This window comes from Castor canadensis, chromosome 13 (genome assembly GCF_047511655.1).
Source record: "Castor canadensis chromosome 13, mCasCan1.hap1v2, whole genome shotgun sequence".
NCBI lineage: Eukaryota > Metazoa > Chordata > Mammalia > Rodentia > Castoridae > Castor > Castor canadensis.
In genome coordinates, this window is record NC_133398.1 from 10,589,686 (window position 1) to 10,607,799 (window position 18,114).

General features: G+C 53.3%; 1 non-coding gene across 1 annotated transcript; it reads left to right on the forward strand.

The window, feature by feature from the left end:
* The first annotated feature begins 673 nt into the window (after positions 1 to 673).
* On the forward strand, positions 674 to 780 carry LOC141415875 (U6 spliceosomal RNA). The gene has a single exon (XR_012440826.1). It is a non-coding gene; the product is annotated as a U6 spliceosomal RNA (small nuclear RNA).
* Positions 781 to 18,114: the final 17,334 nt, after the last annotated feature.

Sequence of the window (18,114 nt, forward strand, 5' to 3'; positions counted from 1 at the left end):
AACGACTGTCCAGTTAGCTCCCCCGCCCCATCTGCTACTTGCACAAGGGATTCTTGGGAATCACACTCAAGACCTCACATTGTGCTGGCTAAATGTCATCTACTTGGCTCCCTTCCAGCCATCTAGTCTTGAAAGCATTGTAAGAGTCCCACTTCTATTGCACAAAGCATTCATTCTGCCACTGTGGCAGCTGCAAATTTATGAGCAGGCCTTCTGTGTCCTAAATCCAAATTCAGGTATCAATGATCCATTGGACAGGAGCAAGGAGGGAGCCCTGGGGCCCATCACTAGAGACCTCTAGGGATATTTTTTCTGCCCCTATCCGCACCAAGGGGATCATGGACTTGATGGTGGGGTGTGGGGAGGGGATCTGGGTGGAAAGAAGGTGAGGCAGTAAGGTGCAAATAAGCTAGCCCACAGACTGCCAGAAGGCACCATATTGGAAAGGGCCAGGTGAGGGAGGAGAAGGAGAGCAATGCTGTCAAGCCAGGGAAGGACAGGAAGCAGAGCCACACGCATCCTGGGAAAAGCCAGGGGCTCCAGCAGCCTTGAAAAGTATGTGATTGGCCCAGCTGGGGTCACATGGCAGGGAGGGCGGAGCACCTTGATTGGCAGTCCTGGAAGATCTGGGCATCCGGGCACCTCCACCTGCTTGACTAATCAGTCAGGAATCGTGCTCGCTTCAGCAGCACATATACTAAAATTGGACCGATACAGAGAAGATTAGCATGGCCCCTGCGCAAGGATGATACGCAAATTCGTGAAGCGTTCCATATTTTTAAAAACAAAAACAAAAACAAACAAACAAAAAAAAATCAGTCAGGAATCTTCAGGTTCACTTAAAGTCAGCTGTGCTCCTGGGCTCCGGAGTCTGATGACTGCTTTCAAAGCTGGAGCCATCACTTACCCGCCAGCTGTGACCACAGGCCCATTACCTTAACTGATCTGTCCTTCCTTTTCTTCCTTACCCTCAACTCTAAAGTGAGGTTACGACTAATACCTGCCTCACAGCGGTTGCTTTGGGGCTGAGTTAATACCTGTTAGGAGCTTGGAAGAGGGACTGTAACATGGCAAGAGCTCTGAGTTTCATAGCTGTTAGCACCAAAGCACTATTACTTTGTGAGCCTGGTGTCTGCCTGGTAGCCCCAAAGTAATCAGGAAAAACTTCCATTTTACAGAAATCCAGGAGTCTAGCTGGGTATGGTGGTGCCAGCCAGCACTCAGGAGGCTGAGGCAGGAGGATAGTGAGTTGGAGGCCAGCCTGGGCTACAGAGGGAGAGACTGTCTCAAAAGACAAAATGAAACCAGCTGTGGTGGCTCAAGCTAATAATCTTTGGGAGGCAGAAGTCAGGAGGGTAGAGGTTCAAAGTCAGTTCTGACAAACAGTTCTCAACTCCCATCTCAACCAGTGACTGGGCATGGCATTCCACACCTGTCATCCCAGCTAGCTATGCAGGGAAGCACAATTAGGGGGCTTGAAGTCCAGACCAGCTCGGGAATAAAGTGAGACCCTATCTCAAAAATATGCAACACAAAAGGGCTGGTGGAGTGGCTCAGGTGATAGAATGCCTGCCCAGCAAGCGTGAGGCCTTGAGTTCAAATCCCACACCACCAAAAAAAAGAAAACAGAAAAACAAAGAATGAGCCTGCTTTAGTCAGGTGTGTCAGAGCACACTTGTAATCCCAGCACTCAGAAGGCCAAGGCGGGAGGATGGTGAGTTCAAGAGGGCCAGCCATGGGTTACATAGTGGAGCCCCTGGACCTTGTTTCCAAAAGAAAAAGAAAAAACAAACCCAGGGAGCCTGTGTCTGGATTTAATAGCAGGTCACCTGTTTTCCAAAGAAAGGGACAAGTGACTTGGTTTAATTCCCAGTGAACCTCATTGACTTTTTTTTTTTTTTTTTTTGAGATACTGGGGTTTGATCTCAGGGCCTACATCTCGAGCCACTCCGCCAGCTCTTTTTGGTGAAGGGTTTTTTCAAGATAGGGTCCTGAAAACTATTTGCCTGGGCTGACTTAAATCCTCCTGATCGCTTCCTCCTGAGTAGCTAGGATTACAGGCGTGAGCCACTGGCGCCTAGCTCTCATTGGCATTCCTGATGAGCACTTTGTTTCCTGAGTGCTCCCAGACCCCCCATGGAACAATCTGTCCTGCTGCGACCATCCACATGGCCACATGCCCTTCTTGGGAGGATGGCGCTGGCTTTCTGCTTGCATCGGCCTCTAGGCTGTTCTGTGTGGCCTACGTTCACACCTTTCCGTCTGGCCCTCTTAAGGCACAATTTATCAGACCTAGGAACATTGTCTTATTTATTGATCTTAGTATATTTTTAGAACAGTTTTTCTGGATGGTTATTCTGCTTGGGGAGCAGTGTAACCCAGATGACAGGAACTCCAGGAGCTCAGGGGCCTGACACCACCCACTCTCCCAGCGTGGGCCCTGGCCCCAGGCCTGCAGGGACTCGTGCCCGTGGGCCTCGGTGGGCCTCTCCCACGTTCTGGTGACTCTCACAGAGCAGAACATGCCGAGGCCCTGGGCCGAGCTCTGATGGGCGCCATTAGTGTGCCACCATTCTGATGCGAAGAGGGACAGGGCTGAGTGGCCAGGCTGGGACCAAAACTAGAGACACAGGCCGGGCTGCTGACTAAAGGCCACAACCAAAGCTAGAGACGACTCATGGTATTTCATTTGCTTTTGTAATTCTTTTTTTTTTTTTGGCGGTATTGGGGCTTGAACTCAGGGCCTACGCCTTGAGCCACTCCACCAGCCCTATTTTTGTGATGGGCTTTTTTCGAGATAGGATCTTGCGAACTGTTCGCCTGGGCTAGCAAAATCAGTGATCCTCCTGATCTCTGCCTCCTGAGTAGCTAGGATTACAGGCGTGGGCCACCAGCACGTGGCTGCTTTTGTAATTCTTAAAAGGTCTGCACACAGCAATGGTAAGTATAAGTCTGAGGACACAGGGACAATCACACATTGTGCCACACTCCCAGGGCACTCACAAGGACTGTAGTGGCCCTTTCTGGTCACCCAGAGGGTGGTCCAGGTCTAGTACCAAGAGGGACCAAGTGTCCCTCTGACTTCTCCATCCCTCTCCTGGTCCCTGTCACATTGCTACACAGCCTATTCCTAGCATGTAAGCCAATGTTTTTAATTAACATTTTAAAAGCTACATGTACACTGCTGTGTGTGTGTCTGTCTGTCTGTCTGTGTGTGCGCGCGTACAGAGGCTAGAAAATAAAAGCCACAAGAGGCGGGTCACCCCCACACTTCCAACTTCACTCCTCTTCCACGAGGAGGCCACGGTTGGATTGCCGAGGGTGTAGGTCTGCCCCTGTCCCATCTTCCTCCCTAAAGTGGAAGTGGTAAGATGACTCTTGGTTCCAGGGGCACAGAGAAGAGAGGTGTCACCCAGTTAAATGAGACAAAATCAACAGTGCCTGGCCTGGGGCTCAGGAAATAGCTACCTGGTCCTCCTGGTGGCTGCTAACTCCACTGTGTGGCTGTGGCCTGTGCTCACGAGGGCCTTGTCACTCCATCTGTTCCCCCGGCTAGCAGTCTGGGGTCAAGCCCCACCCACTGTCCTTCACTGCGTCCAGGAGAAGTTGATTAAAACCTGGACATCAGGAGAGAAGGGGAAGGAGGAACAGGTCCCAACCGGTCATCAAATGGCATTCTCATTTGTCACCAGTGAGGAGGCTAGGGTCGGAGAGGGAAGGGGGGACCTTACCCAAGGTCACGTGAGTGGCAAGCTTAAGCTAAGTCAGTGGCTGTGTGAACTCCCGCAGGCTTTCCACGGGTGCACTGCTCTGCCCTCTCCACAGTGCCAGGTCCAGCCCCAGGTGCCTCTCAAGCCGAGCCTGGGCCCGAATAAGGCAGGTGCTTCCTAAACATTGAGCCACCAGCTGCTCGCATGGGTAGGACACGCACGTGTGCCCTGGGAAAGGCAGGCGGTGTTTGCACGCTCAGAACTAAATACACAGTAAGGTTCAGAGACACCGCCCAAGTGCCAGTAGCTGCCCAGCCCTGTCCCAGCTGGGTCCACCCTCCCCCAAGCCTGCAGGTGGATGAAGTCAGACACCCTTGGCTGCGTATCTATCCCTGCTCCAGGGAGAAGTGCTGGGTGAGGAGACCCGAGGAAGTGCTGGCACAGGTGGAGACTGGCACCCCGAGGCTCTCCCCCATCTCCTGGGGGTTGTGGGGACCTGGCCTCACCTTGAGAAAAGCACCCCTGAAGGCCGATCAACTACCCTGGAGCGGAGTCCTGAGATGTGAAGCTGGAAGCCCCAGGCTGGCTGAACCAACAGTGTCAGGTCAGCAACATGCCAGGGGCACCATAGCCAGCCCTGAGGGACCCCAGGCCAGAGCTCTAGGGTGGATAGTGGCTCATCTACTCTTGTCCCTTGACCCCTGGTCCTAGCCTAGTGGCCCTCCTTGGGTCCTGTAATGGGGCCCCTGGAATCCCCTTCCCCGAAGGAGCCTGAGGAGGGGGCCTGGGCTGCAGGGTGGGGTGGAGGAGAAGAGGGGATGGGAGGGAAGGCTCTGAGGGTCCCACTGCCAGCCTCCCCTGCCCCGAGGCTCCTGCCTCCTCCTTCCTGCCATGCTTGGGGAACCTTGTCCTGATCCTCTGGGCTTTGCCAGCCCCTCGAGCTTGCAGATGAGTCAGGGATCTCTTTTTGAACGGAGCTGTGGGATCCAGGCCGCTGGAGTTAAGGAATTATTTGCCATATGCAAAGCAGGGAAAGAGGTTCTGAAAAGGCCCCAGGGCCAGAGTTGCAGAGCCTGTCCCTGGAGCAGCCAGGAATGGGGTGTGGTGGGCACTGAGCCACCTGGGGACACTGATGAGAAATACGAACTAGAGCTGGGGAGAAGGAGGGCTCCTAGCATGCCTGGCTGAGGGGCTTAAACCGAATCTGCCTGATAATAGGCGTCCTGGAACCCAGGGGGTGCAAGAAGGGGCCTCAGAGCTCACCAGAGGGGGCAAAGGTGGGAAGAGGGGAGCCGGGATGGGACTCTGGGCCCCGTCTCTGCTCCAGTTTTACAAGATTCATGAACAGTGCTGTCCCAGAAGTGGGTGGGTGGCCAGGCGAGGGTAAAGGCGTGTGACAGGGGCTCAGGATGGCATGAACCAGGCTGCAGGAGGCAGCGCTGCTGTCAGAGAGGAGCCAAACTGCAGGGGTCAGGTGGCCTCCAGACCCCTCGGTTAAAGTTCTGTGGCCTTCTGGTCTTTTCTTCCAAGAGTCACTAGGAAGTAATAAGAATGACCTGGCTGTCACCCAGTCACCAGGCACCACCCTATGCACGGTCACACATCACGCATGGGGAGTCCATGTGTGGATGGGAGAATTGAGGGCCCAAGAGAGGAAGGGACTCAACAGCCAGGGTGACCAGCCAGCTCCAATGGCAGAGGCAGGACATGGGCCAGGGTCTGCTCTCCCACAGTGCCTGTCCCCTCAAACAGCCTGGAGCAGGTGTGGGGCAGCTGGTATAGCGTCCAATCCCTGGCTGCAGCCTCTGGAGGCCACCCGCCCCCTCTGTCCACCTGCCTCCCACTGTCCTGGCCACACATGACACCCATGTGCCTGTGGAAATCTGACCAGCCTTGAGTTGCCCTCCAAGGAGACAGCTGATGGTGGAGGTGGGGGGTTGGGGGTGGGGTGGGAACAGAGCTGAGGCCAGAAAGTGGGAGCAACTCTGGCAGGGCAGGGAGAGGCCAGCAGCTTCCACTTGCTGTGTGACCCTGAGCTCCTTGCAGGGCCTCTCTGCTGCTCTAAGTTGCCCGGAGGCTCTAGGCTAACTATAGGCACTTCTGCAGTTCCTGGGCTCATTTGCTCTTGCCTGGAATTTGGCACTGGCCCCCACTGGGTGCCACCTGGTTCTCTGCCCTGAGGCCAGAGCGATGTGACTTGGCTGTCTGTGTGATCCCAGGCTGGTGTCTGAACCTGTCTGGGTCTCACCTTCCTCCTGGAGAAGTTGACAGGGCTGTGCTAGGATACCATCCAGCAGCTCCTCCCTCCTCCTTGCTGCCCCTGCCCCCGCCAAACTGTTTCAATGGCCATTTGTGTCAGGCACCAGAGAACTTCTGCTTGCCCAGCTGCCCCCACCCCTGAGACCCCAGGATAATGGGCCCTGTCAGCCTGGGCATGGACAGAGCTCTCTCATCTGTCATTGTCGCTCCCTTCCTGCCCAGCAGGGGTGGAAGCCTGGTGGTCATTTCCTCTCAGACTTATTTCCCTTTCCTGAAGCTCTGCCTTGTACCATCCTCAGCTGTTCACCCCTGTACAAGTCCCAGCACTAGAGCCTCTCTCTGTGGAGACAGCCCCTTCTAGACCTGGGTTGAAATCCCCAGTTCAAGTCCCACCAACTCACTGGACTTGTGCCATAAGCTTCAGTTTCCTCATCGGAAAAATGGGGGCTCAGCCAATTAATCAATTTAAAATATGGAATCTGAGCTGGGCGCCAGTGGCTCACGCCTGTAATCCTCGCTACTCAGGAGGCAGAGATTAGGAGGATCGAGGTTTGAAGCCAGCCCAGGCAAATAGTTCACAAGACCCTATCTCAAAAAAACCCATCACAAAAAAGGCCTGGTGGAGTGGCTCAGGTGTAGGTCCTGAGTTCAAGTCCCAGTACTGCACAAAAAAATAAATAAATGAATATGGGACCTGACAGCCAGCCCCGGGTGCTTTTTAGCTGGGTGACTTTGGGTGAATCCTTGACCTCCCTAGGTGGCCACTGTCTCCTCTGTGGAATGGGGCTGGTGAGGTCCCTTGTTAGGCATGACGAGAGGACCCAGGCCTGTCACATGCTAGGTGGCTTGGAATAGTGGAGCAAGACAGACACACTTCTATTTGTTCCACAGACCAGGCAGATGGGGTTCCCAGGTGGCTGCCCCACCTCCAGGCCCCAAGGGGTCCCTCCATTCTTTTTTTCCCGGTGGGACTGGGGTTTGAACTCAGGGTTTTGCATTTTGTTCTTGTTTTTGGCAGTACTGGGATTTTGAGTCAGGGCCTCAAGCTTGTGTTCTACCCCTGAGCCTTGTCCCCAGCCCTCCTGCCATCCATCCGTCTTTCTTGCTCATTATACACTGACTTCTCTCCTTTCTTGTCTTGCTGTGACCTCGTTTTTGACTGTAGGTAGAACGGAAACTAAGCACGTTTAGTGGTTGCCCTCGAAATGGTCACCACGCTTCTTTTCACACGCACATGCATGCTCAGTGGTTATTTCTGTGGGTGGAGGGTGGGCTTTTTAAGTCCTGTTTGCTTCCTGAACTGCAAATCCTTGGATCAAATGTTAGAAGACTCTGGAAATGTGCACGTGTGCAGGACACCTTGCTGGCATAACCTGGAGTGTGAGCATGTGCGGCCAGGCATTGGAGGTGGAGCTCTTCATCTGTAAGCATCTGACACCTTTCCCCATGCGCCCATCACCCGGGTCGGTTGTGGCCAGTGTGTGGCCCACCGATACTGACTCTGCTCCTCTGTCCGGTTATTTTTAAGTTTTTTTTTTTTTGATGGGACTGGGGTTTGAACTCAGGGATCAGCACTTGCAAAGCAGGTGCTCTACCACTTGAGCCACACCTCCAGGCTATTTTTCCCTGTTTTTTTTTTTTCGGTACTGGGGTTTGAACTCAGGGCCTACACCTTGAGCCACTCCATCAGCCCTTTTTTTTTTTTTATGGGTTATTTCAAGATAGGGTCTCAGAAACTATTTGCCTGGTTTGGCTTCAAACCTTAATCCTTTTGCTTTCTGCCTCCTGTGCTCTGTTTATTTCAGAGATGGTGGTCTTGAGAACTATTTGCCTGGGCTGGCCTCAAACTACAATCCTCCCTATCTCATTCCCCCAAGTAGCTGGGATTACAGGTGTTTGTACCAGCACTCGGTATCAGTTATTTTTAATTTTAACCCCCCTCCATCCCAACCACCTTTTTATCTTAAACAATGTTGGTCCACAGGGAGTTTTATATACAGTGAACACCCAGTGTCCTCCACCTAGACTTACCAATAGCTGAGCTCTAGTCACGCTTGTTTATCTGCTTTCCATCTTCTGTCACAAATCTATGCTTTCTCTAAACTTTTTGATGGTTCATTCTAGAACTTTTCTTTTGTTTTGAATTCTGCTATTGAGCTACATCTCCAGTCCTGTTTTTTAAAAATGTTTTCGTCACCTAGACTGACAAATTCTCAGAGGTCTCTTTTTTTCTTTTTCAAGTGAAGATCACATAATATTTTTTATGATTATAAAAGCCAGGCACCAGGGGCTCACACCTGTAATCCTAGCAACTTGGGAGGCTGAGTCCAGAAGGAGCACAGTTCAAGGCCAGCCCAGGCTATAAAGTGTGTGAGACTTCACCTTAATGGATAAAAGCCGGGCTCGGGGACTTGCTCTTGTCATCCCAGTGACTGTGGGAAGTGTAAAATAGGAGGACCGAGCGCAGGCTAGCCTGAGGAAAAAAGGGAGACTCTGTCTCCAAAATACCCAGAGTAAAAAAGGCCAGAGAAGTGGCTCAGGTGGTAGAACGCCTGCCTAGCAAGTGTGAGGCCCTCAGTTCAAATCCCAGTGCTGCCAAAATAAAAAGTTACACGAGTGCAATGTAATCAATACTAGGCAGCAAGAAAGGTAAGGAAAACAGTAAAAGTCACTTCCAATCCTCTCCCCTAAAGATGTCTACATTCTGGGGTGGATATTTAGACTATCTGTGGATCCAGCCATTGCCAAGTTACACCTGTGGGACTTGGGCTACCTGTTTACACGTGTGCGTGTGCATGTGTGGTGCGAGGGCCGTGTGCATACCAGGCAAACACTGTACCACTGAGCTACACCCCCAGGACTCCCGCTTTTTTGAAACAAACTCTCACTAGTAGCCCAGGCTGGCCTGGAACTTCTAATCCTCCTGCCCCCACCTCCAGAGTGCTGGGATAACAGGCACCCACCACTAAGCCCAGCTTTTTTTTTTTTTTACCTCTCTCAAGCTATGAAGTGGGGGGTAAGATGGTTATTTGAGCTATCAGCTGGGCTGCAGTATGGCGTCTGGTTATCTGCCTAAATACCAATGCAGTGTTGCTGTCAAGGGATATTTTGAACATGTGCTTAAGTTCACATCTATAATCAACTTTAAGATTACCCTAGGTATATGGGTGGGTGGGCCTTATCCAATCAGTTGAAGGCATAAAGAAAAAAAACCTGGTTTCCTAGAGAAGACATTCTGCCTCACTATTACATCAAATCCTGTCTGAGTTTTCAGCCTGCCCTGTAAATCTCAGACTTGCCAGACCCATAATTGCAAAATAAGGATTGGAGCTGGGAATGCAGCTCACTGGTGGAGTCCTCTCTAGGACATATATATCTATCCTTGGTGTGTGGTGCTGGGTGAAGGGTTGGAAGTCCCCTGATCTTGGGGTTAGCTCACAGAGACAACCCCCCCCCCCGCCAGGGTCATCTGCATTTTCCGTGTAGTAGAGCTGAAGTCAGCACCCGCACACAGTAAACCCAAAACTATGGGGACTATTAATGAAAGTCTGAGTAATAAATCCCCCAGGACAAAGTCAGGCTGTGTGCCAGGCCCCCACAGGGATCCTGTGGCTGGAGGCCCCAGTCCCTGCACTGAGAAGGGACCAGGCTCCGGGAGACTCTCACACCAGGGTGGCACAGGAACTGGCTCAGGGGCATTGATGACTGAAACTCAGCTGGAGTGAGGGCCAGTGGGTCCCAGCAGGAGCTGGCCAGGCACAGAAGATGGGGTTTCCTTGCCCTCAGGGGCCCCTCTGCAGGACTTTACACTGCCCTGTTGAGAAATCTGCTTCCCCACGGAGGACCCTGTGACACTGAGGGGCAGTCAAGATGCCAGAAAGGCCAGTGCAGGGTTCCCAACCTCTGCCACCTGCCTGGGCCACCTCAGGTGCCGCAGAAAGGCCTGTCACCAGCTTCTCCCCGCGCCTGGCCCCATTATTTCCACGTTCTGTGAGTCATGGGCTCCCTTGGAAGGATGAGGAAAGTGAGGCTCAGCCTGAGCTCATGGCCACATGGGAGCCCTGCCCCTGTCCCCGCCCGGGGCTCAGATTCCAGGCTTCCCCACCCTGCCCCACCCCACCCTCCACCTTGGCAGTCTGCCCTCCCCCACCCGTCTCCAGCCCCTGCTACCTCCTCCTCTCCAGCGCTCCCTGGCTGTGTGCCACTGTGCCCATCAAGTGCCACCTACAAAGCCTCACCACCTCCCCCAGGCTGCTGACCCCCTTGCTCACAAAATCGTCCCATGGCGTGACTTTGCTTCTTCTCTCGTGAAGTCAATCCTTTAACCTTCTTTGGCAGTTTCAACATGGCATGAGCTCCTGGAAGGAGTGGGGAAGTAAAATGATTGGCTAATAGCTTGCTGGGCAGTCACTGCTTGCCACGCGCCAACCACGCTAAGGGCTTCTCACGCATCACCTCACTCACGGGCTCCTCGGTGCTTCGTGAGGGCTGGAATCATTCCCATTCTACAGATGAAGAGACCGAGGCTGGGCCGGAGCAGTGCTCAAAGGCACAGTGACAGGAACGTCCCACATTCACTGGGCACTGGAACCAGTGAGCTCGTCCAGAGCCTTTTGTGCACATTGGGTCACTCAGTGCTCTACACACGCCTGTGGCTTCAGTGGAGTTCAATCCTTGTTCAAGAAGTAGGAAGGGAGCTGGGCGCCAGTGCCGCACGCCTGTAATCCTAGCTACTCAGGAGGCAGAGATCAGGAGGATGGAGGTTCAAAGCCAGCCCAGGCCAAAAAAAAAAAAAAATCACAAAGTGCTGGTGGAGTGGCTCAAGGTGTAAGGCCTGAGTTCAAACTCCAGTCCACCAAAAAAAAAAAGAAAGAAAGAAATTGAAGGTCAGAAGGCAGCAAGGTGCCCAGGGCCCCCAAGCTCTGAAGTGGCTGAGTCTGTGGACTCACCCAGGTTCCTGGTTTCACGGCCCACACTCAGGCCTGGTGGACCTCTAGAAGGTAGAGTGGGATTTGAACCCAAGCCCCATTGCATGCAGGCCTGGTTCTCTCCCAGCCTCCCGTGGGAGGTGAGGAAACAGCCCAGTCCAGGCCTCAGACTGCGGCGGCCTCTGGCACATTAGGCAAAAACCACAGCTGGGAAGAAGACCAGCTTCCAGGCGGGCTAGAGCTCAGCCACATCCGAGGAAGTGGCTTTGGCCAGGACCCCGAGGGGGTGGAGGGCTCCCAGAAGGCCTGGACCTGGCAGCATCTGTGCCCACTGAGTGCTTTGCCCTGTGTCGGTTTCCTGCCTCCACCAGCAGCGAGCTCTCACATTTAAATGTTTTCTGCAGATGAGGCTGGCGTCCTCCCTCCACAGAACACTGCTTACATGTGCAGTGAGGACACGCGTGTCCCGTGATCGCCTCCTTCCATGTCATCTCCCTGCTGTCAGGCAGCTAGTTAAGTGTGCATCACTCGAGTGGGCCTTGGGAGAAAACCTGGAATGAAAGAGCCTACCTCAGAGCAGTTAAGAGCCCCGGGGTCGGCCTATCTAACCAGCTGGGCATCCCCAGACAAATCCCCTCACTTCTCTGAGCCTCAGTGTCCTTACCTGTCAAGTAGAGGTAACCACACCAGGCATGGTGGAGCACATCTATAATCCCAGCACGTGGAAGGCTGAGGCAGGAGGATCATGAGTTCCAGGCCAGCCTGGGCTGCATACCTATGAGCTGTTTCGTAAAATTAAGGGCTGGGAGTGTAGCTCGGTAGAACTTCATGGAACTCGAACCCAGAGCCTTCAGCACAGAGCCTTGGGTGCCGTGTTCCCCTGAATAGTGTGCACTCCTGGCACCAGCAGGAGTCAAAGAGGAGCCAAATGACCCTAGTGTATCCAATATGGTGTCGCTTTGGGTCAGACCAGCTGCTTGGTACCGAGCCACGTCCTGGTGACCAGCCTGGTTTCCTGGAGGGATGGCACCAGTAGCCTTTGGAGCCTGAGCCTTGATTCATTTCCTGACACTGAGGCAGTGCTCACAGCTGGTCATGCCCCACCCAGGCTGCGCCGGGGCTCTGCATGATGGCATCTGTCACCAGTACACGCAATGGCAGGCCCGTGGCACCTGATGTCACTTCAGCAGAGCCTGGGGGCCAGAGTTTCTTTGGAGCCCATGATGGGGAGTTGGCAGCGGTGGAGCCAGAGCAGGGCTCGCTCGCCCCCCAGGCTGACGTGACCAGGCCAAGCATGACTGTCCTCCCCCTGCGTGGGTCACACCCCGATGGATCCCTCCGGCAGCGTGGGACAGGATCCACCCTTTCCTGCAGTGTGACACCTGCTCCCACCTCTCACGTTTGCCAGTCTGGGGCTCCCAGGTCTCTCGGCTCCACCACCCGATCTTCCATCTTTCCTGTCCCCATGGCCCTCCCAGCTGGCCCCTCCCCACCCGGTGTTCTGCTGCCTCGATGGCTCTCTCTACCCCTGTCCCTGCAGGCGCCTGGTCTGCTCACGCCTTTCTCCTGTTGAACACTTGTCCTGGCCCCCATCAGTGTCCCCATCTCAGCTCAGTGTCCTCACACCAAGCCAATGATTTGCCTAACACGGGGCGGGGCTGGCTCAGTGGCTCCTGTCATTCATCATCTCTCCTGAACAGATGGAGACACTGAGGCACAGAGGGGAGAAAAGGGTGTTCAGGATCCCAAAGCTGCGGGGGAGGGGAAGGCAGGACTCCATCCCAGGCAGAAGGACACCTGCCTCTGCTCCACACCCTGCCCCCAGCTCTCATCAGAGCGCCAATCCTGGTAGGAAGTGACTGTTACGACCATGACTGTCTCCCTGGCGACAGGGACCAGATCTGATCCCACCTTCCTTCCCCGCCCTGCTGCTGGACCAGGCCTGGGGCCAGCGGCCAGGGAATGAATGTGTGAGTGGACAGACGACCGAATTCACTGCAGCACATGTCCTTCAGCACGGCCGGCCTGGTGTTCACCTGGGCATAGCTTTGAGACAGAATTCAAGAGTTTATGAAACCCTCCACCTTTCAGCTGCGGGAGAAAAAGAAAAAGAAAACACAAACACCCCTAGCATTTTCCCATGGCAACTCATCTTCCACTTTGCTTCAAACCTGAGCCCAGCACAGCCTTCTGGGTATTTGGAACAAACTTGAAACTACCTGGGAAGGAGGGGGAAGAGACAAGGGGGAGGGGAGGAGGGGGAGGGAGGGAGGGGAGGGGAGGAGGGAGGAAAGACAAAGGAAAAAAGAGAAAGAGAAGGAAGGAAAGAAGGAGGGAAGGAAAAGGAAAAGGAAGGAAGGAAGGCGAGAGAGAGGTGGGCTTTCTGGAGGAGATGACGACTGATCTGAAAGGAGCAGAGGTGTGACTCTGGAGAGACTGAGAAAAAGCATGCCATCTGACATGGCCCCCTCAGCTGGCTGCCAGTTCCCCTTCCTCCATCACTGCAGACACCTGATTGTGCTCTAGTGTCTGCTCCTGTATTTGCTAACTTACTTAATGCAACCCCTGACAAATCCAAGCTAATCATGGCAGCCCTCACATCCTCGCCAATGGTTTGGGAAAGGCATGTGACCCAGTCTGATTATGAAAAGAGGGAGGAATGGTCGGTAGGGAGATGTATGGGGGAAGAACCAGCCAATGGCTTTTCTGCCTCTGGACGCCAATGGTGAGGATGTGATATCCGGAATGACTGCAGCCATCTTGAACCCTTGAGGAGGATGAAACCAACATGTGGGGGTGGCCAACAGAAAGAGAGCAAGAATCTGAGTCCTCCATGATGTTGCTGAGCCTTTGAATAAACAACCTTGGGCTGCCCTGCCTAGGACTTCTTGTTATGCAAGGGAAGTAAGTTCCCTGTTGAGCTGGCGTTTTGGGGGGGGCGGTCAATCTAGTTAGAAGTAGGGGGTGAAGGGTTTGCCCAACAGTGATCGCATACTGGGATGAGCACACTGTTCTTATTGCATGTGGGCAGAAGTCAGGGCAGGTGGGGATTACGAGAGGGGAACAGCCCAACCATTGAAGGAAGCAGCCGCTAACCCAAGAGGCTGTGGGGGGCTGGCGTGCAGGGGGAGGGGATGTCAGGAGGGATGGCTGCCCTGAAGCATGTGTCAGCCCGGCTGTCCCCAGGAAGTTCTGCCACCCTTCTGTGTTCACCTATGAACAGCTCCTCTTCTGCACATGGTGGCCCACGCCCCCACGATGGTCCTGTGGTCCTGGGGGCCACACTGTTGGCTTCCTTGTCCATTTGTGTCCGAAGTTCCATAGGAATTTGGTTTCCTGGAACATTATCCACATACCACAGAGTCCATACTCGCAGGGCTGGGCCAGCCATCACCACCGTCTTACTACAGGACGTGTTCACCGCCCAATAAAGAGACCCCATACCCGGGACTGGGGCTTGCCTCAAGGGGCAGAGCTCTTGCCTAGCATGCTCGAGGCCATGGGTTCAATCCCCAGTAGTGGAATAGAAAGACTCCAAACCCATCAGCAGTCACATCCGGACCCCCAGTCCCTGGTCCACCACAAATGTTTCTGCATCTATAGATTTGTCTCTTCTGTCATTTCAAGTAAACAAAGTCACCCAACCTGTGTCCTTTTGGGACAGCCTACTTCTCACGGCAAGCATCCCACCAGCTGTGAGCACAACTGTAGCCACCTCTTGTTGAAAATAGCACTTCTACACGGCATGGTGGCACAGGACTGCAATTCCAGCACTTGGGAGCCAGAATGGGGAGGATCATGAGTTCCAATCCAGCCTCGGCTGGATTTGAGACCCTGTCTCAAAAAAGATCTAGAGAATGACATACTGAACAGTAAAGGACCAAAGACTCGAGGAGATGGGCAGTACGAAGGGAGCTGTCAGAAAGAGCAGACATGAAATGAAATGTACAAATAACAACACGTTGTTATTTATTATAAAATAAAATAGTATTTCTGGGGATGGGAATGTAGCTCAGGTACAGCACTTGCCTAGTATGTACTGAGCCATTGGGACCAATCCCTAGCACCACAAAAAAAGAAAAAACAATAGCACTCCCTCCTGCTACAGGTTCATACATGTGGGTCCTTTGTTTGTTTTGCTTTGGCAGTGCTGGGTTTTGAACTCAGGACTTCATGCTTGCTAGACAAGCCCTCTACCACTTGAGCCACTCCACCAACTCTCTTTTGTGATTTTTTTTTTTTTTTGAGATAGGGTCTCTGGAACTATTTGCCTGGGGCTGGCTTGGATCCCTGATCCTCCTGATCTCTGCCTCCTGAGTAGCTAGGATTACAGGCGTGCGCCACCGGCTCCTGGCTTGTTTGGGTTTTGAGGTCGAGGCCTCGTGTTTGCTAGGCAGACACTCTACCACTTGAACCCTACACCACCACCACCCCAGCCTTACACGTGGTTTTTAAGTCCTTTTGTTTTCTTGGGGTTGGAGAGGGACCCAGGGGCTCAGTGCATGATAGGAAAGCGCTCACCACTTACCTACGCCTCAGCTTGTGACAGCTTTGCTTAAAGCAGCTACTCTCCCTCCCAGCCCTTCTGCAATAGACCAGGCAGCAATGTCTGGGAAACAGATTTTGACGCTCAATTCTTCCCCATCTGAGTCCTCAGTGTCCATCTCCTAGCTGTCCAGGGTCTCTGAGCAGGTGTTTCTGAAGTTGAAAGATGAACAGATCTGATCACGTTCAGGTGAGCGGGAAGACTTGAGCCTGAGAAGTCTGGGGAGGAGCCCCTACTGGCCTCCCTTCTATCATTTGACAGTTCTGGAGTTTGAACTCAAGGCCTCACACTTGCTAGGTAGGTGGCCTTCACCTTGAGTCACTCCACCAGCCCTTTTTTGTGATGGGTATTTTTGAAATAGGGTCTCATGAACTATTTGCCCAGGCTGGCTTCAAACCACGATCCTCCTGATGTCTGCCTCCTGAGTAGCTAGGATTACAGGTGTGAGCCACCAGTGTCAGGTGTGAAACTTCCATCCCATGTGTTGCTGGTGAGGTGGTTTGACTTGGAGTGGGTGACCTGGGAGAGGGTGGCATGACTTGAGTCCAACCCGGGAAATGTGGTTGGGGACATCAGGAAGGTGACAGTTTTGCTAAGCTGCACTTCAGGAGTCATTGGATGATTCCCTTCCAGTTTGCTAACCTCACTGGCAACAAATAAAGTAAGGTCTCTGGGCTGAGGTGCTGACTGGCCTTGAATTTTCTCTCTTCCTGCCTCAGTCTCCTAAGTGCTGGGATTATAGGTGTGAATCACCATATCTGGCTGTTCTTTGACCTTGGTTTGATCTTGAGAGTCTATGCACAGGATTTTAAGCTGCCTTGAATCATGACCTGCTGGGGTTTTGCTTTATTTCTTAATTTTTGGTAGGATTGGGTTTTGAACTTAGGACTTCAGGCTTGCAAAGCAGGCACTCTACCACTTGAGCCACACTTCCAGTCCATTTTGCTCTGGTTATTTTTGAAGATGGGGTCTGGTGAAGTATTTGTCTGAGAACTCAGCCTCTCAAATAGCTAGGATTATAGGAGTGAGCCACAGGGCCTGGCACCTGTTGGTTTTTGAAGGTGCTCAGATTGATGGGTTCGAGGTCGGTGTGTTGGGAAGTCCGTAGCTATGGATGACACTGGGAAGGTGGGTGGAAGCTTTGAAAGTCACCTCTGAGAGTGTGGAGTTGATACTCAAAGTGGTGGCAGGGGGAATAGAATGATGGGCGATAGGTAAATGGTCAGATTTTCATTTTAGAAACTTCACGCTAGGCAGCTGAAGTTGAGGTCAGAGTGTGAGAAGATACAAGAAACAGGCCAGTGTGGAGAACGTCACTCGAATCTGCAAGAGAGAAGCATTGTTCCAACTGCTCCGGGATAGGAAGCACCCATGCCGCCACCTAACTCCTATCCTCAGGGAGATGTTGATAACCGCTCCCTTGCGCTGGGCCCGGGTGGGCAACCCACACACCACCAATCAACCTGAGCAGACACTCTGGAGGGGACAAAGTCGCCCTTTCTGCTCTCTGTCATGTAAGGCCAGGAGAGTCACATTTTCAAGATAGGCTTGTACTTGCTGACAGTCTGCCTCAACTTGAGTCCCTGAGGGTCAGAGCAGCATGACACCCTAAGTCAGCCTCCTGTGAGGGTGTACAGTGCCTTGTCCTTCTAAGTGCCCCCCGCCCCGCCATGTCACTTATGATCTCATTTCAATCTCATGATATTCCTGGAAGACCGAGGCTGTGATGCCCACTTTATGGATGAGAAAAGTGAGACCAGAGACCAAGCAGCCAGCTCAAGTCCCACAGTGGCAAGTGAAGAATTAGGATTCAAACTGAGGATTCTGAGTGGGACTTCAGAAGGCCTGGCTGCTTTTACCAGGAGCTTGTGCCCGGCCATGGCAGCTGTTTGCACCTGTCAGGTCCTTGTGCAGAAAAGTGCAGAGCAGTCTGGGGTGGCCATCTGGGTAACAATGACTTTCTCTGTCAATAAAATCCCTGGCTTAAAAGGACCTGGGGAACTTGACTTTGAATCATTCTTGTCCAGTCCTCGCTGGTGTTAAGCCATAAGCAAGGAAGTCTGAGGCCCCTGCGTGGGGGTTGGTGATGACTGGGATGGGGAGGTTCTGCACAGATGGTGAGGGGTGGAGACCTCTGGCTGGTGAGAGAATAAGGTTTCTGTCCTTTTGCAGTTGGAATGAGGGCCCTGGAGCCAAGCCGCCAGGGCCGGGGCAGGGCCAGTCAACATTTGGCACGTGAAATGCCACCCCAGGCCCATGACAGATAATTCTTGGTGATAGTGCATCCTTGGTGAAAGCCCTGTCTGTTCCTTCCTCGCAGGGTCTCTGAAGGAATGTCGGGGGTCGGGGGGCTGGGTTTGGATGTAGGCAGAGTTCAGACTGGACAGGGTGGCGTCTGGCACTTCCTGGGCCCAGAGGGAAACTTTGTCCTCTGTGCTTAGGAATAGTCCTAATCATGCAGTCATCCATGGGGGCGCAGGCTGACTGCCAGCAGGGCCTGCTTTCTCTGCCACCTCTCTGAGGTGGCCTGGCATCAAACTCACCTCCTTTCTCTGACCTTTCATGGTGCCTGGAACAGCCCCCAGGCTCTCCCTGTCAGACCCTGTGCATGTCAGCTGCAGGGAGGGCGAGAGCAGGGGGGCCTCCACTTCCGATGCCTGTCACAATTTTC